The 22,910-nt window shown below is 43.3% G+C and overlaps 1 protein-coding gene across 1 annotated transcript in view; it reads left to right on the forward strand.

Moving 5' to 3' along the window:
* The first annotated feature begins 8,691 nt into the window (after nucleotides 1-8,691).
* Nucleotides 8,692-22,910, forward strand: part of ELK3 (ETS transcription factor ELK3) — a 68,363-nt gene continuing 54,144 nt past the window's right edge. Inside the window, exon 1 of the mRNA XM_068560587.1 lies at nucleotides 8,692-9,064. The gene's annotated coding sequence lies outside the window, so the exon portion shown is untranslated. The remainder of the gene's footprint in view (nucleotides 9,065-22,910) is intronic.

Consider the following 22,910-nt stretch of genomic DNA (forward strand, 5'->3'; position numbering starts at 1 on the left):
TATATTGCTGTGGAGATGAAGGGGGGAATGAATGTAATATTACCAAGTCTCACCCCCTCTTAAGAGTATCCACTGACACTTTCTGGGGAGAAGACGCTTCTCCCATTCATTTCACCCCAGCATCTGCTTCTGTCCTCAGAGCCCTCACAGGAGTCTACAGAAATCCTAGTTAATTTAAAGCTAGTTCAATAACACACCATTGCCCCAGCTTCCTTTACCTCCAAACCACGGTGCCTGGTTCCTGACAGCAGCCTGTAGATGGCGTTTCTCTTCTCCTCCATCCTGGGTTACATCTGTGGTCTCATCAGCCTGTGGGTACACATGAGGCACTATGACCATGGACACCCACTAATGACATTGTTGAACTTCTACATGCTGATGGGGGTACTCAGTACTGCACCTCCACTCCCCCGAAACCCAGTCTTCTCTGGTTATTTCTCAGAATTCCAACTGCGGTGTCTTACACGAGCTGGCTGGGTAAACCCCCAGCCCACTAAATTACTCCTCTCTTTCCTGTCCAGTTTCAGAAACAACTGAGAGAGAAAGCAGGTGCCAGGCTGGTGGAGATCAAAATAATCGTCTTATTACTGATAACAGCTAGATCGGAGGATGATCCTCCCATCTACAGGCACAGTGAGCTGGCTGTCATTTCGCCCCCGGATTAAACTTACCTACCCGGGCCAAGCTGGAAACCTGCAGGCACCCTCAGCATGGAGAACAGAGACCGTGTGTTCTTGGGACAAGCGGGTTCCAAAAGAGGGGGCAGGTGGGAGCTGAGCCAAGTGTTGCAGTTTCTATTCCTAAACTTGCCAGTCAGAGAACTTCCCTCTCCCTTTCCTACTGGAGATCCTTCCAGACAGAAACATGAAGGCTTATTCCCTCTTGTTCTTTGTTCTCTGGCTTCCTTGTTCAGGGGCTTCCTCATGACTACAAGGAATGTCAGGTTGCATGCCCTCTAATCTCGGTGCTGGACCCCAGGCAGAAGGTGTGCCTGGGTTCAGAATACCCCTAAGTTTCGCAGGAAACAACTTCATTTGTTTTGATTTTGCGTCAAAATCCCCCCCTTGGCTCCAGCCTCCCCAAACAAAGCCTGTCCCCCTATGCAAATAGACCCTTGAGAAGGAATTGAATTATTATGCTCGTGCCTGGGAGCTTCTACTCCCTCTGAAGACCCCTGTGCTACCATCATCTCTGGTAAGCCTGGTCATGGCCCCAGGCCTTCCTTTGCTGCTCTCAAAGCACTATTCTCATTTGAGTTTCAGGATTTTTCAAAGGTGATAATCAGCCTCCAATTTATTAGATTTTTCCACCATTAAGGAGGTGGTCTTGAAATCCCCCGAACCACCCCTTGCCCATCTTTGCCATTAAAGCACAGCATGACCTCCTGCCCATGGGGCATTGCCTGGGTTTCTGTGACTCTGATGCTGTGGGAAAAGAAAGACTGCAGTTTCCTTCAAAGTCTTGCCCAACACCTTCTAGGATCAAAACAAGAGATGAAGTGCCCTGTTTTCTTGATCTACACATTTAAAATCCAAAGCAGCTGTTTACACAGGAACTCTGGGCATCACTGAAAGAAAAAAGGCCCAAGACCATTTGTACCTTTCTGGACAAGTCAGATTTCTATTATGTAGGAAATGACTTTGACCAGTAGCTGGTCAGGACAGTTTCTCAGTTGTATTCATCCTGGAAATAACAACAGTGACTCACAGTTTTTGGAGTTGTGACACCCTATCACTGTGTTTTAATCTCCTTTCCTTTGTAATGCTACAATGTGGATTTGGGGATACAAAGTGTGAGAATACAAAGTATTAATAAATTTCAATCAATTGTGAATTTAAAAAATCTAAAGCTTGGAATCAGTGTTAATTCCTTCCAAATGTCATCAGTTATTCTCCCTCCTAGTGATTGTTCACATGCCTCAGTACTGTACAATATCATTTACAAAACTTCATGGCGTATCACTCCTTTTAGGTTGGCCAAAAAGTTCCTTTGGTTTTTAAGTAAAAATAAAAGACACATTTTTCATTTTCACCAAGAACTTTATTGAACAACATATTCACCCTTTTGTTCCACTACCTTCTGCCATTTGTCAGGAACTTCATAATTCCATCTTCCCAAAACTTTTTATCTTTTTGAGCAAAGAAATGTTCCAGGTGCCTTTTATAGTCTTCCAGGGAATTGAAATTTTTTCCATTAAGAGAATTTTGTAAAGACCAAAATACATGGAAATCCAAAGGTGCAATGTCTAGTGAATATGGCTGATGAATCAGAACTTCCCAGCCAAGCTGTAACAGTTTTTGCCTGGTCATCAAAGAAACATGCGGTCTTGCGTTACCCTGATGGAAGATTATGCGTTTTCTATTGACTAATTCTGGACGCTTTTCGTCAAGTGCTTCTTTCAGTTGGTGTAATTAGGAGCAGTACTTGTTGGAATTAATCGTTTGGTTTTCTGGAAGGAGCTCATAATAGAGGACTCCCTTCCAATCCCACCACATACACAACATCACCTTCTTTGGATGAAGACCGGCATTTGGTGTGGTTGGTGGCAGTTCATTTCGCTTGCCCCGTGATCTCTTCCATTCCACATTATTGTACAGTATCCACTTTTCATTGCCTGTCACAATTTGTTTTAAAAATGGAACGTTTTCATTACTTTTAAGCAGAGAATTGCATGGGGAAATATGTTCAAGAAGTTTTTTTTTTTCTTAACTTATGTGGAACCCAAACATCAAAGCGATTCACGTAACCAAGCTGGTGCAAATGATTTTCAACACTTGATTTGGACATTTTGAGTACGTTGGCTATCTCCCAAGTGGTATAACGTTGACTGTTCTCAATTAATGTCTTGATTTGATCGCTATCAACTTCAACTGCTCTACCCGACTGTGGAGCATGGTCCAGTGAGAAATCTCCAGCACGAAACTTCACAGACCACTTTTGACCCGTTCGATCAGTCATAACACCTTCTCCACATGCTGTACGTGTCTTTCTTTGCGTTTCAGTTGTGTTTTTACCTTTCTTGAAATAATAAAGCATAATAGGCCGAAAATGTTGCTTTATTTTCTGCCATCTTAAAATGGCTACACAAAAATTCACCAATTTTGATAAGTTTTTTTTAAAATGCACACTGATATGACAGCTGTCACAATACAATCTAACAAAATTTTTCCAATTAAGTTAAAGGCAACTAAGTGCTACTAGAGCCATCTTAAAGAAAAAACCAAACGAACTTATTGGCCAACCCAATATTACTGATGAATTGATTGATTAAAAAAAATTTGTTAGCACTTTTTTTGCAGGCATTTGGGATAATGCTAAGTGGTAAGGTTCAAACCCTGTGTGGTGGGGATGCAGGAGAAATGGGCCATGGACTTCATCTGGTGGATCTTGGAAGACTTCTTGGATGAGGTGGGGTTTGAGCTTAGTCTAAAGGGTGAGTAAGACATTTACAAGGGTTTCATAAGGAGAGAGGTCATCTGGGTGGAGCATTGGAGATACAGAGATTCTTGGACTCAACCTCAGAATCTCAGGGGTGAGGCCCTGGTACGTATGGTTCTGAGATGTAACCAGGGCTGGGAACTCAGGTTTATTCAGAGACCAGAGAAAAGTCTGAAAGGCTGTCTCCGGGGCTAGGAGAGTCCAAGCCAGCTATTCTCCACCTCAGAAGAAGATCGAATAAGAGGAATTAAATGAAGCACAACAACTTGGTTTCCTCTGAAGATGAAGTTCCTGGATGTGAAGTTTGTTAAAGACACTAAGATTTTTACCCCATATGTCAAGGAAAGGCCTTCTTCGGAATCAGAAAGAAAATGCAGTTAAAACCAAACCAAAAAATGGGGCAAAATCTCATTTGTCTCAAATGGCCTATGCCAGGGGTTGACAAACTTTTTCTGTAAAGAATCAGAAAGTAAATATTTTCAGCTTTATAGACCATAACAGTCTTTGTCACAACTATTCAACTCTGCCACTGTAGCACAAAAGCCGTGTTGGGTAACGCGTAAGTGAGTGAGTGTGGCTCCGTTCCAGCAAAGCTTTATTTATGGACACTGAAATTTGAATTTCATATAATTTTTACATGTTACGAAATATTATTCTTCCTTTGATTTGTTTTCAACTGCTTAAACATGTAAATTCTTATTGTTTACTAGAGCCAGGAGATAGAAACAACCCAAGTGTCCATCAACCGATGAATGGTTAAAAAAAAAAATGTGGTGTATTTACACAATGGAATATTATTCAGCCTTGAAAAGGAAGGAACTCCTGTCACATGATGCACCATGGATGAACTTTTGACGTTATGCTAAGTGAAATAAACCAGTCACAAAAAAGATAAATACTGTATATAATCCCACTTATATGAGGTACCTAAAGTAGTCAAATTCATAGAAACAGAAAGTAGAATCGTGGTTGCCAGGGGCTGGGGTAAGAGAGAATGGAGCATTGTGTTTAATGGGTAGAGAGTTTCAGTTTTGAAACTTTTGAAAAGATTCTACAGATCAGTAGCACCACAATGTGAGTATACTTAACACCCTACTGTACTGAACACTTAAAAACAATTAAGATGGTAAATTTTATGTTATGATTTTTACCACAATTAAACATTTTTTTAAAAAGAAAAAAGTTAATTCTTACCTTGAAAGTCATAGAAACGTGCAGTGGGCCTGTAGTTTGCCAACCTCTGGCCTATCAATGGCCAGTCTGAGGGCAAAAAAGATGGTCCAAATCAATGCTTCTCAAATGTCCCCACTGAAAGATCTCTAACAATGCAAAAGGGAGAATGCAGACTCCCAGTGGGGTCTTCCTGCAAGTCTATAAAATTATTTTAAATACTCTTTCAAATGAGGTTCATGAAATTTTTTGAATCCTAGTCCATAACACATGTTGTTTTAATGTAAAATTGGCATTCACTGTAAAAATCAGTAAAAACTGATGTTCATGCAGGCTCAGAGAGGGTGAGTGACTTAGTCAAGGTCACAGAGCTAGAACAAGTCAGTATGGGACTGGATCCCAAAATTCCTGATTCCAAATGTATACTTGCCACCTGAGTGGGCTGCCCTCCCATCAGGCTTTGGCTGTCTATTCCCAACTCCTACCCGCATCCCCCTCAACGCTGAGGCAGTCTCCAAAGTACTGAGGCAAACTGCTTTTGAGTTTCTACCAAAATTCATCAATTCATAAGTTTAATACCATCAATTCATACGTTTCATATATTATTTGTTCTGCTATGTTCTAGAATATTTTAGTTTGATATATTCTAAAACTCATTTTTTTTTCTGTCCTATCTAATTATACTTCCTTATCCATCTGTATTTTTTTAAACCATCCACAGCATCCCATTCTGTTATACATTATGAAATGTTAAATTATGAGGGAACAAAGAGATTTGTTGTCTTTGTATACCCAACATCCATTTTCTCTTATGGTAGATTATATTATTTGTTCAGAATTTTCCCTTTTTCCCTCCTTTTCCTTCTCCCTGTCCCATTGACTTTAGACTTGGCCATATGACTTGCTTTCTTCACTGGGTTGTGAGTTGACATGAGGGTGTGCTAGTCCTAAGTAGAGGTTTTAAGAGGCCTCCATGTGTCTCCACTCACTTCTCTTGAGCTCCTGCCCTTCCAGAAAGCCACGTGTCCAATATTGGGCCCATTCCTTCAGTGTGGGTCCAAGAATGAGAAAAACATGTGAAGCAAACATGAACCCAGCCAACCAAGACCCATTTGTTGTTTAAGCAAGTCAGTGGGTGTTGGGGTTGTTTGTTACACAGTATTATACTAGCAAAAGCTGACTAATACACTCCTTCTTTTGGAACCAGGGTTTTGATTTTCTTCAGGAGACTCAGCCCCCACCTCCACTCTTCATCTGTAGGGTTTATCTGAGCTGATCCTCCTCCATCCTGCCCAAGCACCCTCCAACACATCACACTGACTAACTCCCATCTCTGGTAAGATGTCTGCTGTTCTTATCAAAGCTGAGAGAGCCTCATTCTCTCTTGGCTGGCAGAAATGAATGACCCTGTCACCTGCTATAAAGGATTCCTGAAGAAATTTCACTCATAACCCATATAATCCTAACTCCTATCTGTTTTATAACAGAAGCATAAAAATAGTGTGGATCATACAATACTAAATGCCACATCTCTTGGCTACTTTTTGATAGTGAGAAGGAAAGCACAAAAAACAAATAGCAGACGTTATGAACTGAATGTTAATGTCTCCACTAAATTCATGTTAAAACCCTAACCCCCAATGGGATGGTATTAAGAAGCTGGGCCTTTGGGAGATAATTAGGTTTAGTTGAGGTCCTGAGGGTGGAGCTCCCATGATGGGATTAGTGCCCTTTATGAAAAGAGACACCAAAGAGTTTGCTTCCTCTCTCTCTTTCTCCTTCCACATGTGTGTATGGAGGAAAGGCCATGTGGGGACACAGCAAGAGGCGGCCCTTTACAAGCCAGGAAGAGGGACCTCACCAAGAACCAAATCTGCTGGCACCTTTATCTTAGACTTCCCAGCCTCCAGAACTGTGAGAAATAAATGTCTGTTGTTTAAGCCACCCAATCTAAGGCATTTATTATAGCAGCCTGAGCAAAGACAGCAGAAGCTGTCTTATGCAAGGTACAGAAGCTGCAGACACCTACAAGTAAAATTTATTCCCCATGCCTTGGGGAAGAGCAGTGTCAGCTCTGAGTTATTCATTCTAACAAAGAGCTTGGCGTAGTGGTATGGACAACCTAAAACACCAGGAAAACTTAAGGAGGTCTTCATTTGGTCTGGGAAACGCCAAGGCTGCCCATGAGTGTTTCAGGGGTGCCTTAGACAAAGAGGCATTTCTTCAAAACAATTAAAGCCTGATGAAAACATGTACACCTTTTCTCTCTTACATATTAGGATTCAACAAAGATTTGTTGTGAAGATGTACAATAAAAATCGTGAAAGTCACTGGTTTAAGATATGCTTGGCTTTGGTATACACTTTTTAGATAAAGCAACACAGTGTTCTGAAATGTATGTGTGAGATATTTTCTCCCTGAGAAGGAAAATAAAATAAGTTTACATTCTCCCAGTCCACAGCTGGATCATACAGGGACACAGTGAGCTCTGCTGAGTGACAGCAGAAGCCCACTAGGGATTAAAACAATAATCCCTAAAGTGTAAAATAAGCTGTGGAAAATCAAGGGTTGATAAACAGCCCTCTTCCCCATATCTTCTCCTTCTTCACTACTCCCCTACCTTTCCCCCAGCCCCCCACACCTCATGTTTTCCCACCCTTCTTAGAGGTCTGGTGGGCCTTGTCCCACTTCTCAGTGAACTATCCATGCCAGCCCCAAAGCAAATGCTGCCAGCTGACTGTCCTATGAGTCAGGTGCCCTGACCTGGTACTAACTAGAGTAAAATACAACCCTGCCCTTAGAAGCCTACAGTTAGTAATAGTGAGAGATTCGTAAACAAATAATCAGAAAGGTTGCAGAAATAAGAAACAAATAAGCAAGTGGAGGAGCTCTCAGAATGCCATCCTTTGGAAAGCACTCACGCCCCTGGCTCCCAGGGAAGCTGACTTAATTGGTTTGGGTTGTGTATAGAGATCAATTGATTTCAAAACACTCCCCAGGTGATTCTAACTTTAGCCAGGGCTGAGAACCACCCCAGACGTATTGAATCAGGAACGCTGGCGGTGAGGTTAAAACCTGTGTTTTAACAAGCCCCCCACGTGATGCTGGTGCACGCTCAAGTTTGGGAGCCGCTGGTCTGCGCTGCTAAGGGGTGGAGGCATGGGAATGGAGGGGTCCAAAAGGGGAGCAGTTGGGGCTGGCGCACAGGGCTGGGATGAGGGACTCTTCCACCGGCACCCTCCTCCCTCCTCTAAGCCTCAGGGCAGTGGACAAGCTCTCCCGTCTGAGCCTGGCCTGAGCCCTTCGGGGTGGGCGGTCCTTGAGGGATAGTGTGGTGTGGAGTCCGGTTTTGAGACCACGGAGCCTCCCTCGGAAGCCTCAGTCACTCGGCTCCGTGGCCGCTGCTCATTTCGCTCCAGAGTCCCTTAGCAGGCAGGAAAGGTTGGGCCTGTGACGGGCCATAGAGAACGGCCAGAAAGGGCTCTTCCTGGAGAATCCTGGCTTCCAGTTTACGGCTTCTCATCCTTTTCCCCAAAGTGGGCCCCCTACTCTGAGCGCTGGCTTTTTTTTTTTTTTAAATCCCAGACAGGAACTGTGTCCATCCCCTGACAAAACCCGTGCCTCCTTTTCTGCACATGCAACATCTTCTCATCCTAAGCAATCACGCCCCCACCCACGAGCAAAGCAGCCCTTAGCCCAGCGCACCCGGACCCCACTCCCGATGCCCCCTGGCCCTACAACTCTTCCATCCCAGCTGACAGAAAACAGCGAGTCCAGCGGCCTCCCCACTTCGGGCCTCCCCGCCCAGACCGACCGACCGGGCAGGGCAAGACCCCACTGCTGGGCCCAGCGCGGTCCCCAGCACAGGGACCCCTGGGGGGAGAAGAGGGATCCCCCGTCTCGCCACAACCCAAGCTCAGCCCCTCGGCGCGCCGGGGGCGGCTTCTCTGCGTTTCTGGCCGAGCTGCCCGCCCCCCCGTGGGGCGGGGCTGCGGCCACGCGGAGTCGCCAGGGGTCCGGAGGCTCCTCCCCGGGGGTGGCCGAGCAGGAAGCGGGGAGCGCGGCGGGCGGGGGCGCGGTGCGGGGCCCCAGGCGGCGGAGTATGCGCGGGCCTCGGCGGCCAGCCCCGGCGCACAGCCGCGGCCGGGGCGCGCGGCGCGGGGCGGAAAAGCCTGTTTACACAGACTGCACACCGCCTGGGGAATAATGCAGTAAAGGAAGTGAGCCGGCTCGGCCTGACTGCTCCAACTTCCTGCTCTCACACACACCAGAGGAAAAAAAAAAAAAAAAAAAGAGGAGCGAGAGAAAGAAAAAAAAAGGGGGAAAAATCAGGATCTCATTACAAGAGCAACAGACCGTCTGCAGACGCCTGTCAGCATGGAAAGTCGGGGACTTTCGCCCGGTTCCTCCTAGAAATTCCCCCGAAGAAGGATCTTGAAAACTCCCCCGCATCTGGGTATGTAGTAGGGTCCGTGCCTGTTGCTCGGACGGTTGCAAAGTTTCGTGGGGCTTGGTTTTTTCTTTCTTTCTTCTCTCTGGCTTGGTGGGGGTGGGGCGGGTGGGCACCGCGTCGGAGGCTGCAGGCCCGGAGCTGGGGGCGGCCGCGGGGAGTGGGCGCAGCTGGGATGCTCCTGCGCCGGGTCCGCGCGCCTGCCCGGGGGCTACGGCCACCCGGCGATGGCACACCCCGCCCTGGGCTGCGCTGCGAGCCCGGAGGAGGGGGCGCGCGGGGGAGCGGGGGGCGGTGAGACTTGGGGTCCCCCTGGGAGGAACGGTGACTGGAGCGGGCTGCGTGCCTGGAGGCTGGACCACCGCTGACCTAGCCGGGGCTGGGGCTCTCCTCGGGGTGGCAGTGGGCACCGACGCTCGGATTCAGGGAGAGGACAGGGGTGGAGAGGGAAGCGGAGGGCGTAGGGAGCCAAGCCGCGGGGCTGGGGGCCGCGTCCCCTCTCGCTCGGCAGGTGACCCCCGCCCGGGTCCCCGCGCCAGGCGCACGCCCAGCCGGACCTTTAAAAGCCGGTGGAGTCATTACTGGGCATGGTTTTGGAGTAGGACCGGTTAGGAGATGGTCTTGGAGCCCCCAGCACTTTGGGATGGGGCTCTTCAGCTTGCATCTGAATGTTGGCCTGTAATGCTTCCGTAACTTGTTGGGGGAGGAATTACAATTTTGGAGGGCTGAAAAAAAAAAAAAAAAAATTAGAGGTCTCGGTTTTGTTACGTTTTCTGAACCGAATCGTCCTGAGGACAAGCTGCAGTTAGTTAGGCGGCGGATGGAGGTGGGAGAAAGAAATGTTATTTCAGAAACTGCAAAAGGGGCTTTTTAGAAGGAAAAAAAAAAATGAGTGTCGGGAGAGTTTCTGGCTTGTCTGGAAACGGCAAGACTAATTGCCATGCGCTTCCGCTTTGAAACTGGCAGCAGACAGCATCTTGAAAATGACTCACTAGAGGAGCTCACAAAGAAACTGTGGTTTGCTCCTTCTCAGGTTTATGTATTTGTGCCTTTTACAGTTTCCTTTGTAGTGTTCGAGGGGTCACCCGCCCCTTCCCCGCCGGCCCCCTTCCACCCTCCCGCTTTTGGAAGTCCCTGGCGGGTCTTTAACTCCCCCCAGCACCCCAGCCGGGAGGCGGGGGGACGCTGGGGGAGGCAGAGTTGTTTTTGGAGTTGGCTGGGGAGAGGGTTAAAGGGATTCTGCTGCTGCAGGGGGAAAAAGTTCCCTGAATTTTCCACTGGCTGCTGCAGGAAGAGAGAGCCCCTGTAGTCATTGCTAAGTAATGTCTGCACACACACCAACTAATCTCATTAGGAGTTTCCGCTGCTCGGCACAGGAGGGGTTTTGTGCAGCCACTGTCAGCCGGGGGAGCCCTGCGCTGGAGAGGGAGACAAGTTACGGCTTTATTTACTTAGAGGGGCAGCCGCCCAACGAACCTTTTCAGGGCAGCATCTTGAAAACTTTGAAGTCATTTTGGCCATTTTGGATTTCGAACTTACAGGTTTTTCTCTCCCAGGTGTGTGTGTGTGTGGGTGTTTTCTATTGCCCAAGCACCTCAAACCCACCCATCCTCTCGCGTCTGTCCTTCACTCCTGGAGGGGGAGGGCGGAGGTGACGAGAAACCAAGCATGTTCCGGGCATCTATTAATGAGCTCAAATTGATTTCTGAGCCTTAATGCCAAACAAAATACCCTCCAATCTCTCTCCCTTTTCTTCTGTCTCTCTGTGACACACACTTATTTGGGAAAGGTCAATTATGAGTTTCAATTTATGGGGATTATAAAATTACAAATTGTGTTAGGAGGGCACGTGGGTCAGACAGTTAAGAAGACTGTCCCTAAGTGTTTTTGGAGTTTCCAGTAATGATCCTGCCTGCAAAAACCCTTGATGGTCATTCTATGCCAAATATAGCAAAGGCCTTCTGGCCTTTTTTTAAAAAAAACCTTTAAATGTTGGAAATGTGTAGAGTTACTAAAAAGGGTAAAGAATTTTAAGGAACCTGATTGGAACTGTGGGGCTCCTTTATTGACAAGGACACGCTGCTCTCTTGAGGGTTTTTTAAGGTGTCCGTGTTTCTTTTCTGGTGGCAAAGCATGTCCTAAAAACAACCCTAACAGCCCGAGCAGGGTGTGAGTCAGTGGACATGAGTACAGGATGTCCCTAACACCGCACCTGGCACAGAGTAGATGCTCAGTAAATTGTTGCATTGAAAGCTGTGAGTAGGATAACAGAACTTATATTAAGCAGATAAGGAAAAAAGCTTTCCAAAGCCAACATCACTTTGCATGACCATTCCTTAAGGATGAAGGTTGTTAAGTATTCTTTCAAGGCTACATTTCCTTCAAAATAAAAAGGGGATAATTATAGTTCTTCATTCTGATAATTTATTATTTGGAATGAATAATGTTCGTTTATATCAATAGTTCTCAACTGGGAGTTATTTTGCTGCCCAAGGGACTTTTGGCAGTATCTGGAGACATTTTGGTTGTTACAATCAGAGGGGGTTCTACTGGCATCTAGTGAGTAGAGGTCAGGGATGCTGCTAAACATCCAATAATGCCCACAAAGAATTTTCTAGCCCAAAATGTCAGGAGTACCCGGATTGAGAAACTCTTGTTTACATTAATGATGATGATAAATTGTATATGCATTCATTCAAGGAATAGGACATTTAAACGTCATCACTGGCACTTTTCTGCCATGTGAATAAGACAGTATGCATGAATTTTCTCTCTTTTCGGTCAGTAATATGTGTGGAATGACATGTAAATAATGACAGTGTGATGGTGTACCTTTGTGAGCTGAATTAGACCATCTCTGAACCTCACTCACTTGGTACTAATGCTTTTTAGACCAGAATGGCAATAGCCCAGATGGGGGAGAGCAGCCCCATTTGAATTTTGAAGTTTGCTAAACATTTATTAAAGCCCTCCTCTTTTTCTTATTTAAAAAAATTTTATTAATTCAAACCTGGCAATGTACAATAACAGTAACTCTGAGATCATATAATGAAATTTATATTTGTAATAACTCTTTAGAACTTTTCCTGAAATCGGTTTTAAAGGGCTTCCAGGCAGTGCGTATAAATTAAAATATTCCTTTCTTAGCTGTCAGGTATCGGATTTTGTGCGTCCTGTGCTACCCAATTATGTATCTATAGGATTCAAAAAACCAATATGGTTGCAAAACATTACCCAAGACAAAACAAACCCAAAACACTTTAAAAAAATTATCTAAGGATGTGACTTCCTGGAGTAAAGTCTTTTTTCCCTGATGGTGAATTATTGCTTACTAATTAACGGCTTTACTCCCTTCCAGTCCCAGGGAATGATTCAGCCATCTTCATGTTTCCTAGACCTGGGGTTCCTCATTAAACTTTGGACAGAGAACCCATTTCTTTTATTCTGGCTGTGACCTGGCTGTAGGCAGCTGGCTTCTGCCCCTAAGGGCCGGTACCTGCACATATAGATGAGTGGTCCTGGTCATTTGTATGAAGGACTCCACTCATGGCAAATTTTTCTGTATGTTTAAGGCAAGAGTATTTTATGTTTTATTATTTATCCATAATTACCCTTTGCCTTCGTAGATTGATGACATATTTGAGATTATATTAGTATAGCAATATTTTCTAAAGGTTAGTTGTTTTTTTCTGTTATAAAAAATATTAATATGAATTATCTTAGGAAGATGCAGAAAACCACAAAGAAAAAAAAATAAACATCTCCCATAATCCCTCTGTTAACATTTTGGTGTATATTTTTCTGGTCTTTTAAAATACATATACACACAGACGCACATGCACACACATAAAATTTTTAATTGGAGTCACACTATACTTTCTGTTTTGTAGCTTATTTTCAGTTAATGTATCATGTAACACAGTTTAATAACTGGTACTAAGACCAAAATTACCACACATGGAGCTCGTATTTATTGATCTAATAAATGTGTTGACTCAACAGTGGATTGACATAATTTCTACATGAACTTGTTCAGCGTTTTTGTCTCTGTGGCTCCAAGTAATGTTCTAAGAATGCTGCCCTCGTGAAAGACTGAATTCATATGTGCTGTGCAGTTTGGGATTTTGATGAGTTTCTCTATGATTTAAGGATGAGTCATGATCTGCAGTAGAATATCAAGATGTAGTAAAAGGAAGTCCAGGGTGCGACACATCAAAATAGAATGTTCAGTGATGAAAACAGAGAAACTAGGTTAGACCAAAAATACACCTTGAACTTCTCTAACTATAAAGGAGGGAGGAAGGTGCCTCTTGCACACTTGGTGACTCTTAATTATTACTGTTTCATTTTATATCAGTAAAGTTTCCAAACTTTGATATTGGTGTTTTAAGTAGATTTTCAGTTCAAGAGTACTATTGCCCATGGCCAGTTTGAACTGAGATCATGTAGCTTTTTGGTTGAAACCATGGCAGTGAGAACATGAAAACTCCAGTTTTGCCACTTATAGTAGAGCCCCAGTAAATTGAATTATCAGAGTGTGTGCATGTGCGCACACTGTTTTTGTTTTATTTTTTATTAAGGTATAGTTGATTTACAATATCGTGCTAATTTCAGGTATACAGCTCAGTGATTCAGTTACACGTATATATATACCTATATATATTCTTTTTCAGATTCTTTTCCCTTATAGGTTATTACAAAATGTTGAATATAGTTCCCTGTGCTATACAGTGGGTCCTTGTTGGTTATCTATTTATATATAGTAGCATGTATATGTTAATCGCAACCTTCTAATTTGTCCCTTCCCACCCCCCTTTCCCCTTTGGTAACCATAAGTTTGTTTTCTATGTCTGGGGTGCGCTGTTAACAAATCCTAAGGGCATTCAGTCTTTTAAGTAGAAATTTGACTCCCCATTATCCCTACCCACAACCGAAATGAAAATGGCCTTTCATCCATTACTGGAAACTTACATATATGTCAGCAGTTTAAAAGTAAACTTTGAATTGATCATTTCAATAAGTTGTAATTTGGTTGATTTGCCACTAGGAATTACTCATTGACCACTTTATGTGTTTTAATTTACAGTTGCTGGAAAGTAATTATTAAATTAGGAATTAAATGGGATTATTTTATAATTGGCTGTGAGAGTTATTTGCATATTTTTAAAGAAATTAAGATGATGGTTATACTAATATATTCTGATCTGAATTGGACTAAAATGAATTTACTCACATACATGCTTTAAAAAGAAGTTCTAAAGCACACAGTATCCTAAGTCTTTTTAAAGCTACCATATCTAAGAACAATTCCTAATGTTCCAGGTATAAATATGGGAGTGATGGGGTAGGTATAAAACACATGTATCTGATACCTTCTCTTACACTATTTGGTGAGGTTAGGGGTCATTTACTCCAAACAATAGAATGAATCTGAGACTCTTGGTGTCTTTTACTTTCTTTCGCTGTTGTATAACTTATGTACATGAAACTGCACAGATCTTAAACGTTATTGTATACACCTATGTAATCCCCACCCCCTACCTCTAAGTAGAGAATATTTCCATCACCGCAAAACATTCCCTGGCTATTTTTAATTGTATTATGGCAATTTCATGACTCTACCATGTTATTATACCCCAGAGCACCTGGATAATATACTGCAGTATTTTTATTTAATCTACTTGGTTAAAAATAAATCAGCAGAATGTGTGGATTTCCTCATCATCCAATAAGAGGAAAAATCCCTTCTACAGTACTTAATATCACTTACGCCAACCAAAAGTAATATGTATGCTGCGGGGAAAACGTAGATTCCCTTAAAACCAATTGTGTTTAGAGGATATCACTTAATCTCCCTGGACCTCAGCTTCCCTGGCTGGAGGGCAGAGTGGCTGGAGTAGAGAGGTAGGGACGATCCCTTGCATCCCAAAGTCCTATTCTTCTATGCTCTTTTTTAGAATAAAGAACTTGAATTCTTCTAGGAGTTGTGAAAGTGTAAAGTGAATGTTTGCTGTCATCCCCAAAAAGCTGACTTTGAGACATATACAGCAATTTTTAAAAACTGTTTTGTGTTGAAATAAGGGATTCCCCTTAAGTTTCCCCTTCAATCCCATGTCGGCCCCTTATTGAATAAAGAACACCTGAGGGAAGGTCAGTATTAGCTGCTGTCCTTCCTTTCCTCCTCTTTTTGTGGTTTGTGACAGGCACCACTCATTTCTAAAGACTCACGACCGCCTCATTCTTGGGGACACCAGTGACTTGTCTCCAGGTTGGGTGCTGAGTAGGCCCCAAGATTTTGATCACCAGGTCAGGTCCCTACTCTATCCTCCTGATAGTCTTTGAAAATGCTGTCCATCTTCCACCGCTGGATCTGAGGGGTCCACATTTCCTCTCACCCCCTCCCTCTGGTCCCGCAGGCTAAAGCAATCCTTCAAGCTAAAGCAATCCTTCAAACACAGATCCGACCTTTTCGCTCCTCTGCTTACAATCTCCCAGTGGCTTCAGCTGGGATAGAGACCAAAAATCTTTAATGTAAGCAGCATGCTGTGATTTAGGCCAACTACACTGGCCTTTCCTCAATTCCTCAAATGTGTAACGTGCCCCCTGGCCACTGGGCCCTTCTAAATGCTGTTCTCTCTTCTGGGAATCCCCTCCTGGTCCTCCGCTACCATCGATTTCTCTCACTCCACTTTCGAGCCAGTGTGTAGTCATCTGTCAGGTCTCAGCTCAACCATCTCTTCCCTGGGGAAGCCTTTGCTGGTCCTCCAGACTAGATCTCCCCAGTCATCCATCCCTGGCCTTCGGAGTCCTTGCCACAGGCTTTATTTACAGGTTTCCTTGTTACCTGAATTCTCCCTCTGCAGATTCTTACTATCTAAGCACAGGTACCAAACCATTTCAGATATATATTTCTGGAGATAGGGCTGGTGTTTCTCATTATTCATTAATATTCCTTATCCAGAACTCAGGAACCAAGTAGATTTGATAGCAGGCTACCCTTTGCTATCTAAAGTCACTGTCCAAACCCTGGAATTCATTAGATTCGGAAACTGAGGGATTTCTGTGCGTGTATGTATCAAGATGTGTTTCACATCTGTCTTGCCCATCAGTCTGTAAGCTCCCTCTGGGCTTCATCTGCTATTCTCATCCTTGTGTTTATCTCAGCCCTTTGTACAATACCTGGCATTCGTTGAGTTAAAAGCAATCTGAAGGGGGAAAACTTTGTCACCATAGCTCCTCTCCCCGCATTTTGCCAGTGGACTTGATAAAGCACTTTATTGCTATGCCTAAATCCAACTCTTTCCTAGACAGTCAATTATTTGAATTAATAAGAGGCGTATCTCTTGGTTAAACCAAAGAGACAGCCAAGAAGATCCTGTGTAGAGGATATATCATTTTGCAGAATTTTTGTCCAGATTTGTAGGAAAAGTGAATGTACAGAGATCAGGTGTGTTAACATCTGAGAGGACAAACTTTAGCCCTATTGCTGATATCAGTGTTATACTCAGAATGGTTGGTTAACAGTTAGGTAATTTATAGGATAGTACAGCTTGAAAGAATCTCAATGTAAAGTTCTTTCCATGTTAAAATTAATCGTTCCACAGCAAGCGTCATAGTCCTTTATCAAGACTTCAGTTGACCAAATTTTCATAGCTCCCTTGGACTGAGTTCTGTAATATTCACTGTTGAAATTGCTTCCTCACTTATACTAAAACCTGTGTGTGTAGCTTTTGTCCATAACCTTTTATAATTAATAAATGACATTTCTGATCAAGTTTTAAAATAATGACACTGCCTGTGTGATGATGGAAGGATGAATGATTAAATACCTAAATTGTTTTTGGTCGAGGGCTAGATCTGCTGTTAATTTCACCTGGGTTTTGCCAAGGAGTGGTTTGTTGATAGTCAAACCTTGATTAACCATAATGTGTAATTAAGCAGATTTTTTTTCTCCCTGCACTTAATTGTCAGAAGAGAGATTAAGACAACCACCACCACCACAACAGAATAAGCCCCAGAATTTATTCCAGGATGTGCTCCTGGGTAACTACAGGGTCTGTCTGTAGGAATTAACTGCAGGGATTCTTACGTTGTCTACACCTGTAAGTCCTCATCATATTCAGAATGGTGATACTGGGGCCCAGAATGATCAGAATGCTCTGTTAGCTCTGTTAGGCAAGGGGAAGGGCTGTAGATGTGAGAACAATTTCCTAACACTAGTAGTTAAGAAGAATACATCTCTGGTTAATACTCAGTGAACTGGAAATGTAAGTTCCCCACTATCCCCTTACTGGAGTTTGGAAGGTTTGCATTTAGAGGCTAAAATATAAGCCATTGGTTGTTGGAGATAAGCATTGGCAGATGAGAGTGTGTGTGTGTGTGTGTGTGTGTGTGTGTAGTTGGGTGTGCCTCCATAGATGTAGCTACAAGAGCAATGCATGAGTCTACGAGGATGGGACAGTATGTGATCTCAGTGTTTGCTCCTTCTCTGTGGAGTCAGCCTTCTCATGTAGGATTCAAGCCCCACTTCTGTACAGAGGATTAGAGCATAAGGCAATGTTCGCTAAAGCTCTCCATCCCAAAGACTCATTATTTCATTGTGAGAACTCAAGACAGAACTTGGATTTTTGTGATAGTTTTCAGGAGAGGAGAAAGCTCGGATGCCTCATAATTTCAGCAAGCCCCATACAGAACACATAGGAAGGGACCAAACCATTTGGTATTATTTGAAGACTGTATGTGGAGGCGGCTCCTTCATCTTCTTGTATGGTCTTGCATTTTGAAAGCCTCTGGAATCTAGAATTCATGAGTGTTGTGGGGAAGTTATTTTCGCTAATGTTCAAGCTCCAGATACTGATCATTTAGACCAGAGGGGGTTGGGTAGTAGAGCATGGCTGGGTTGTGTTTTTTTTTTTTCTTTTTAAAAACATTTTAGAACAAACATCTCCAAATTCTCCAAGTGACATTCTGAGACAGGGTTGGAACTGATTAAACCCCAGGCAGAGAGAGAGTTGCTGTCACATCCGTGCTGAGCCTATAGAGGAGGGAAGAATGCCTGTTGATGGGCCCACTTCACCTCTGATAGTCGAGGCAAAACCAGAAGCATCGCCCAGCCAGCCACTCAGCATTCCTAACTTTGCTTCATTCACTTCTTTAGGCTCTTTAGCCCTAATTCTCAATTCTGCATTTATGTATGACCTTGAGTACTTTTGAAGAGAGTTAACAATTTTTCAATGTACATTTTTTTTAAATGAACTCTTCTCCTGTTTTACTGTTTATTTTATTTATTTATTTTTTGGCCACACCGTGCAGCATGTGGGATCTTAGTTCCCCGACCAGGGATTGAACCCGTGCCCCGCTACATTGGGAGCGTGGAGTCTTAACCACTGGACTACCAGGGAAGTCCCCAACAATTTCTTTTTTTTTTTTTTTTAGAAATTCACGTTCTTTTATTTATTTATTTATTTATTTATTTTATGACTGTGTTGAGTCTTCGTTTCTGTGCGAGGGCTTTCTCTAGTTGCGGCAAGTGGGGACCACTCTTCATCGCGGTGCGCGGGCCTCTCACCACCGCGGCCTCTCTTGTTGCGGAGCACAGGCTCCAGACGCGCAGGCTCAGTAATTGTGGCTCACGGGCCCAGTTGCTCCGTGGCATGTGGGATCTTCCCAGACCAGGGCTCGAACCCGTGTCCCCTGCATTGGCAGGCAGATTCTCAACCACTGCGCCACCAGGGAAGCCGCCCCAACAATTTCTTAAAGTGAATTACTTTCATCACCAAAGTGTATATGCTGTTAAAAGATGTCTTGAATCAAACAAAATGACCCAAGAGTACTTGGGCTCTCAAAAGCTCCGTGTCTCACTCTCAAGAGCATTGCCCTGCTTTGATTTAAATCAGAGCTGAACCACAAGAACGGCATCTTCCTCTAGGCTTTGCCACATCCTTTGTTTTTGTTTTGTTTTTTTTAACCTAAATATTAAGACCTACCAACTTGTCTTTAGGAAAGTAGAAACTTTAAGACCTTGATGTAGAAGATCGTACATGTACCAGATGATTAAAATGTACAGAAAGGGTGATTTTCTTTAGCAAAGGGGAAAGATCATCTAAAGCGGAAGCTGGCATTTGTTTTGTACAGTTAATATTTTCACGTGGAACAATTACTGGAAGAGTAAGCAGAGGAACAAGTCGTATGTGACATTTAAAAAAAGGGCTAAAGCCGACTTAGTGGATGGCAGATTCCCGAATGGGAATTAAGGGCTGTGAGGAGGCTTTAGGTACATATCTGATGTTGGATGCTGATGCCACCAACAGCCATTCTTTTCCGTGGGATGCTTTTGTTGACTTCTTGAAGGATATATGTGTGCACAACATCAACCTGACACGAAAGAATGAACTCTCGGTCTTCCGCTTGATGACAGTTTCAATGTTATTTTGTTCACGTATTCATTGCAGTTTGGGGGTTAATCAACAGGTTTTAAGTATAATGTATTGGAGGAGATTATTTAGTTTTGAAATGACTCACTGTCTATTTTTGCAACAGTTTTTTTTTTTTTTTTTTTTTTACAAATAATTGTACTCAACAGAAAAACCAAGATATTTTAAATGTGTTCCACTTACTGTAGTTTGTCTACAAGTCAGGCTAGATTTTAAATAGACATTCTGTGAAAAACAAGATGCCTTTTGCTTGCTATTTTAAATTAACGCCATTGTAGTTTTGCTTCATGTTAAAAAGAACTTTATTAGCAGTTATTTAAATTTGGAAGAAACTGCATTTTGGCACCGTACTTGTTATATGTAGCTAAACTTGATGCCTGTACAAAAATGTGGGAGAGAAATATGTATATGGAGACAGTAAAGCTATAAAAGGGAGAGTCTACCTTCATGACTTTAGATGCAGCTAAAATCCCCCACAGATGTCCACCACATGAGCAGGTGATGATATTTTGAAGGCTGCAGAGTCACTGTTTTTTATAGATCCCTTCCAATGTGAATATATTATCATACCAGATTTATGTATAAATGTTGAGGCCTAGAATTTGCATTTTCTAAACCATGCAAGAGTTTTGCTGAGAAGAGCACTGAAGAAAAGCGGTGGTGCTAAAGTGACCGCAGGATCTGGAAGAGTGCAGTTCTTTGCTTAGGTAACCACCCCTGGAAGGCAGCTCTTAGTGCTTCTCCAAAATCCCTAAAGAAGATGTCACACAAATACCAGTAACTCGTAACATTTTTGCAACAGTACTATATATAGTGGGGCCCGAAGACTAGCTAATGTCAATATTTTCCAAATCTTGACATTTCCAGAAACCAGCACATGTTGTGAAATGTTACACTTCAGAAAAAGGGGGAAAAAGGGTTTATAATACTATTAGCCATTTGCAAACTATCAGTTCAAATATGCTATATTGTAACATTTTAACACAGATCATATATTTCTAAACAATATCAAGATCGGCTAACTAGTATCATTTTCTATTTTTAAAAGACGTAAAAAAAAAAAAAAAAAAAGACATGTAAAATGGTTTCTGTAGACTTATTCCAGGAAGAGGGAAAGATAACTTTCCCAGGAGTGCTGATGTTAGGGACCATCTTCTTTAGTGACTTAAGCATCCAGACGTGATTGAAGAAATGATACTTTATTATTTTAAACTCTGTAGAGAAGACAAGAGAGTTCTCAGTTTCTCCAGGAAGACCACAGCTCTCTCCCTCTCCTGGCCGCTGCCAGGGCTCTCTGGGAAGGAAAGCTGGAAGGAGAGGGTCTGGGATTCCTGTTGCTCCAATCCCGTTCCCGAGATCAGTAGCCTGATGTGTCATGCGTGTGTGAGAAGCAGCCGCTGGTGAAGAGACATGTTCTGATGAGGGCATAAGTGAAGTAGAGACAGACTGAAACGAGCTGTGGGAGGCTTTGGTCGGACAGGGGGGCAGAAGCAATGATCACCATGGAGAGAGCTTGGTGGGGGGGTGGGACCAGAGATAAGGGCCACAGGGGGAGGAAAGGCTCTGAGCCTTTCCCTCGGGGGGACTGAGGGAGGTAGAAGTGCCTGCAGATGTTGGAGGTGGCTCAGACCAGGTGCATTCAGACCAGGGAAAGGGGAAGATGCACAGATCTTACCTTTCTGCCAGGAAATGCCCGACGCTGCAGCTGGACTGGATCGCCAAGTGCAGCTGTGCAGATTTCCCGGTCCCCACGGTCCCCTGGGGATCCTTCCGAGAGGAAGGGATGGTGTCTCGGGCCACACCTGACCCCACCCGGGACTCCTTCCTCCCTGGCCCAGTGTGTGTGCACACGTGTGAGAGAGACAAGGCAGATGTGATGTTGACGATCATTTGTGTGGTTGGCATTTAAGGAACGGCACCGAGGAAAAAGGGCACTATTGTTAAGCAAAACATATTGCTGGTTGCCATTGATGGAAAAAGCGCACTGTCCAGATTTTTAATTAGCAGAGCCTAGGACATGAATTTTCTTTTATTCAACATGTTTTATCTTGCTTTTTTTTTTTTTTTTTTCTAATGTTTCCACTGGGTGGTGCTGCAGGAATTCCTACCTTTTGCCTTGGATCTACCCTTCCCAGAAAGACGCCTCTAAAGCATAATAGGAGGAAGTCCTGATTTAGAAAGATTTTACAGTTTCAACACAATAGAAGAGTTTGGAGGATGCTCTGGCAGGAAATGCTTCAGTTTCTGGATGTGGAAAAACTACCATCATTTTGTGTCATGCAAAAGTGTCCTTACCACACTGGGTATATACTTGTGGCCTTCACCAGCTTATTATTTAGCACAGAAAAGGTTTCAAGTTTATCTGAAAGGTTATGGTTTCATTCTAGTAGAAGTGGCATGGAAGATTTCCTTTATTTTCGATTTTCGTAAAACTAAACAAAGTAAGCAAATAAACATTTTCTGACGTGAAGGCAACCACAGATTTAAAAAATCTCTCTGTGAAGGCTTTATTTGAAGCTGAAGGCATTATTCCATTTTTATTTTAAAGATCACTTACACGATGTATTGATCAAAAGGATATCTTAGATTTTTACTCTTGAAATACTCTTAATTGTAAAAAGTCTTTTAGTTTGCTGACCTTCATGTATGGAGGGGGATAGGGTTGGCCTTGCTTAAGAAGTTGAAACAGAGAAGTTAACATCCCTGCCTGAGGTCACGCAACTCTTTAAGGTCATGGCTACGATGAGAATTTATATGTTCTGACTTCCAACGTTTCCCCTTGCACACAGGATCGAATTTTATTAATATCAACAGTACAAAAATTTAGGTAAAAGATTTTCCATTCAAAGGCCTATGAAATATAAGAATCAGGGGTAGTGTGTGTGGGGAAATACCCACTGGAAATTAGGGAGCTCATTAAATTGAAGCTCAAATTCAAGAACAGTTAGCAAGATCTTAAGTAAGTTTTACTGAATGCAAAACACCTTTTAAAATTTTATGTGCGTGTCATGAGATGCCATGAAATCCCAAATATGGCTTTCTTAGAACCTGAAAGAGGGCTTCTCCAGAGGTGTTTGTTTTTAAAGGAAACATTTTTAGCCCCTGCTGGGTGCTCACCAAGTCCCGTCAGTCTTGTCGTTTCGTTGGGATCCCCAGCCTGTCCCTATTCGCAGTGCAGTGTTTCTCATGGTACGTGTCATTGTTACATGAAATGCATGCAGGTTTGGGGCCCCGCTGCGGGGCCAGGCGAGATCACCTACCTTTCATTTTCCACTTTCCTCCTCTTGTTCCACCATGCAGTGTGCACACACCGAACAAGAGGATGAGTCTTTCCTGCTGAGAAGGAGCTAGGTTACAGAAGGCACAGCTTCTCACGTCCTGTCTTCATCAAGAGGCAACCTCGATTATTTAGCATTGGA

This window comes from Eschrichtius robustus, chromosome 13 (assembly GCF_028021215.1).
Source record: "Eschrichtius robustus isolate mEscRob2 chromosome 13, mEscRob2.pri, whole genome shotgun sequence".
Lineage (NCBI taxonomy): Eukaryota > Metazoa > Chordata > Mammalia > Artiodactyla > Eschrichtiidae > Eschrichtius > Eschrichtius robustus.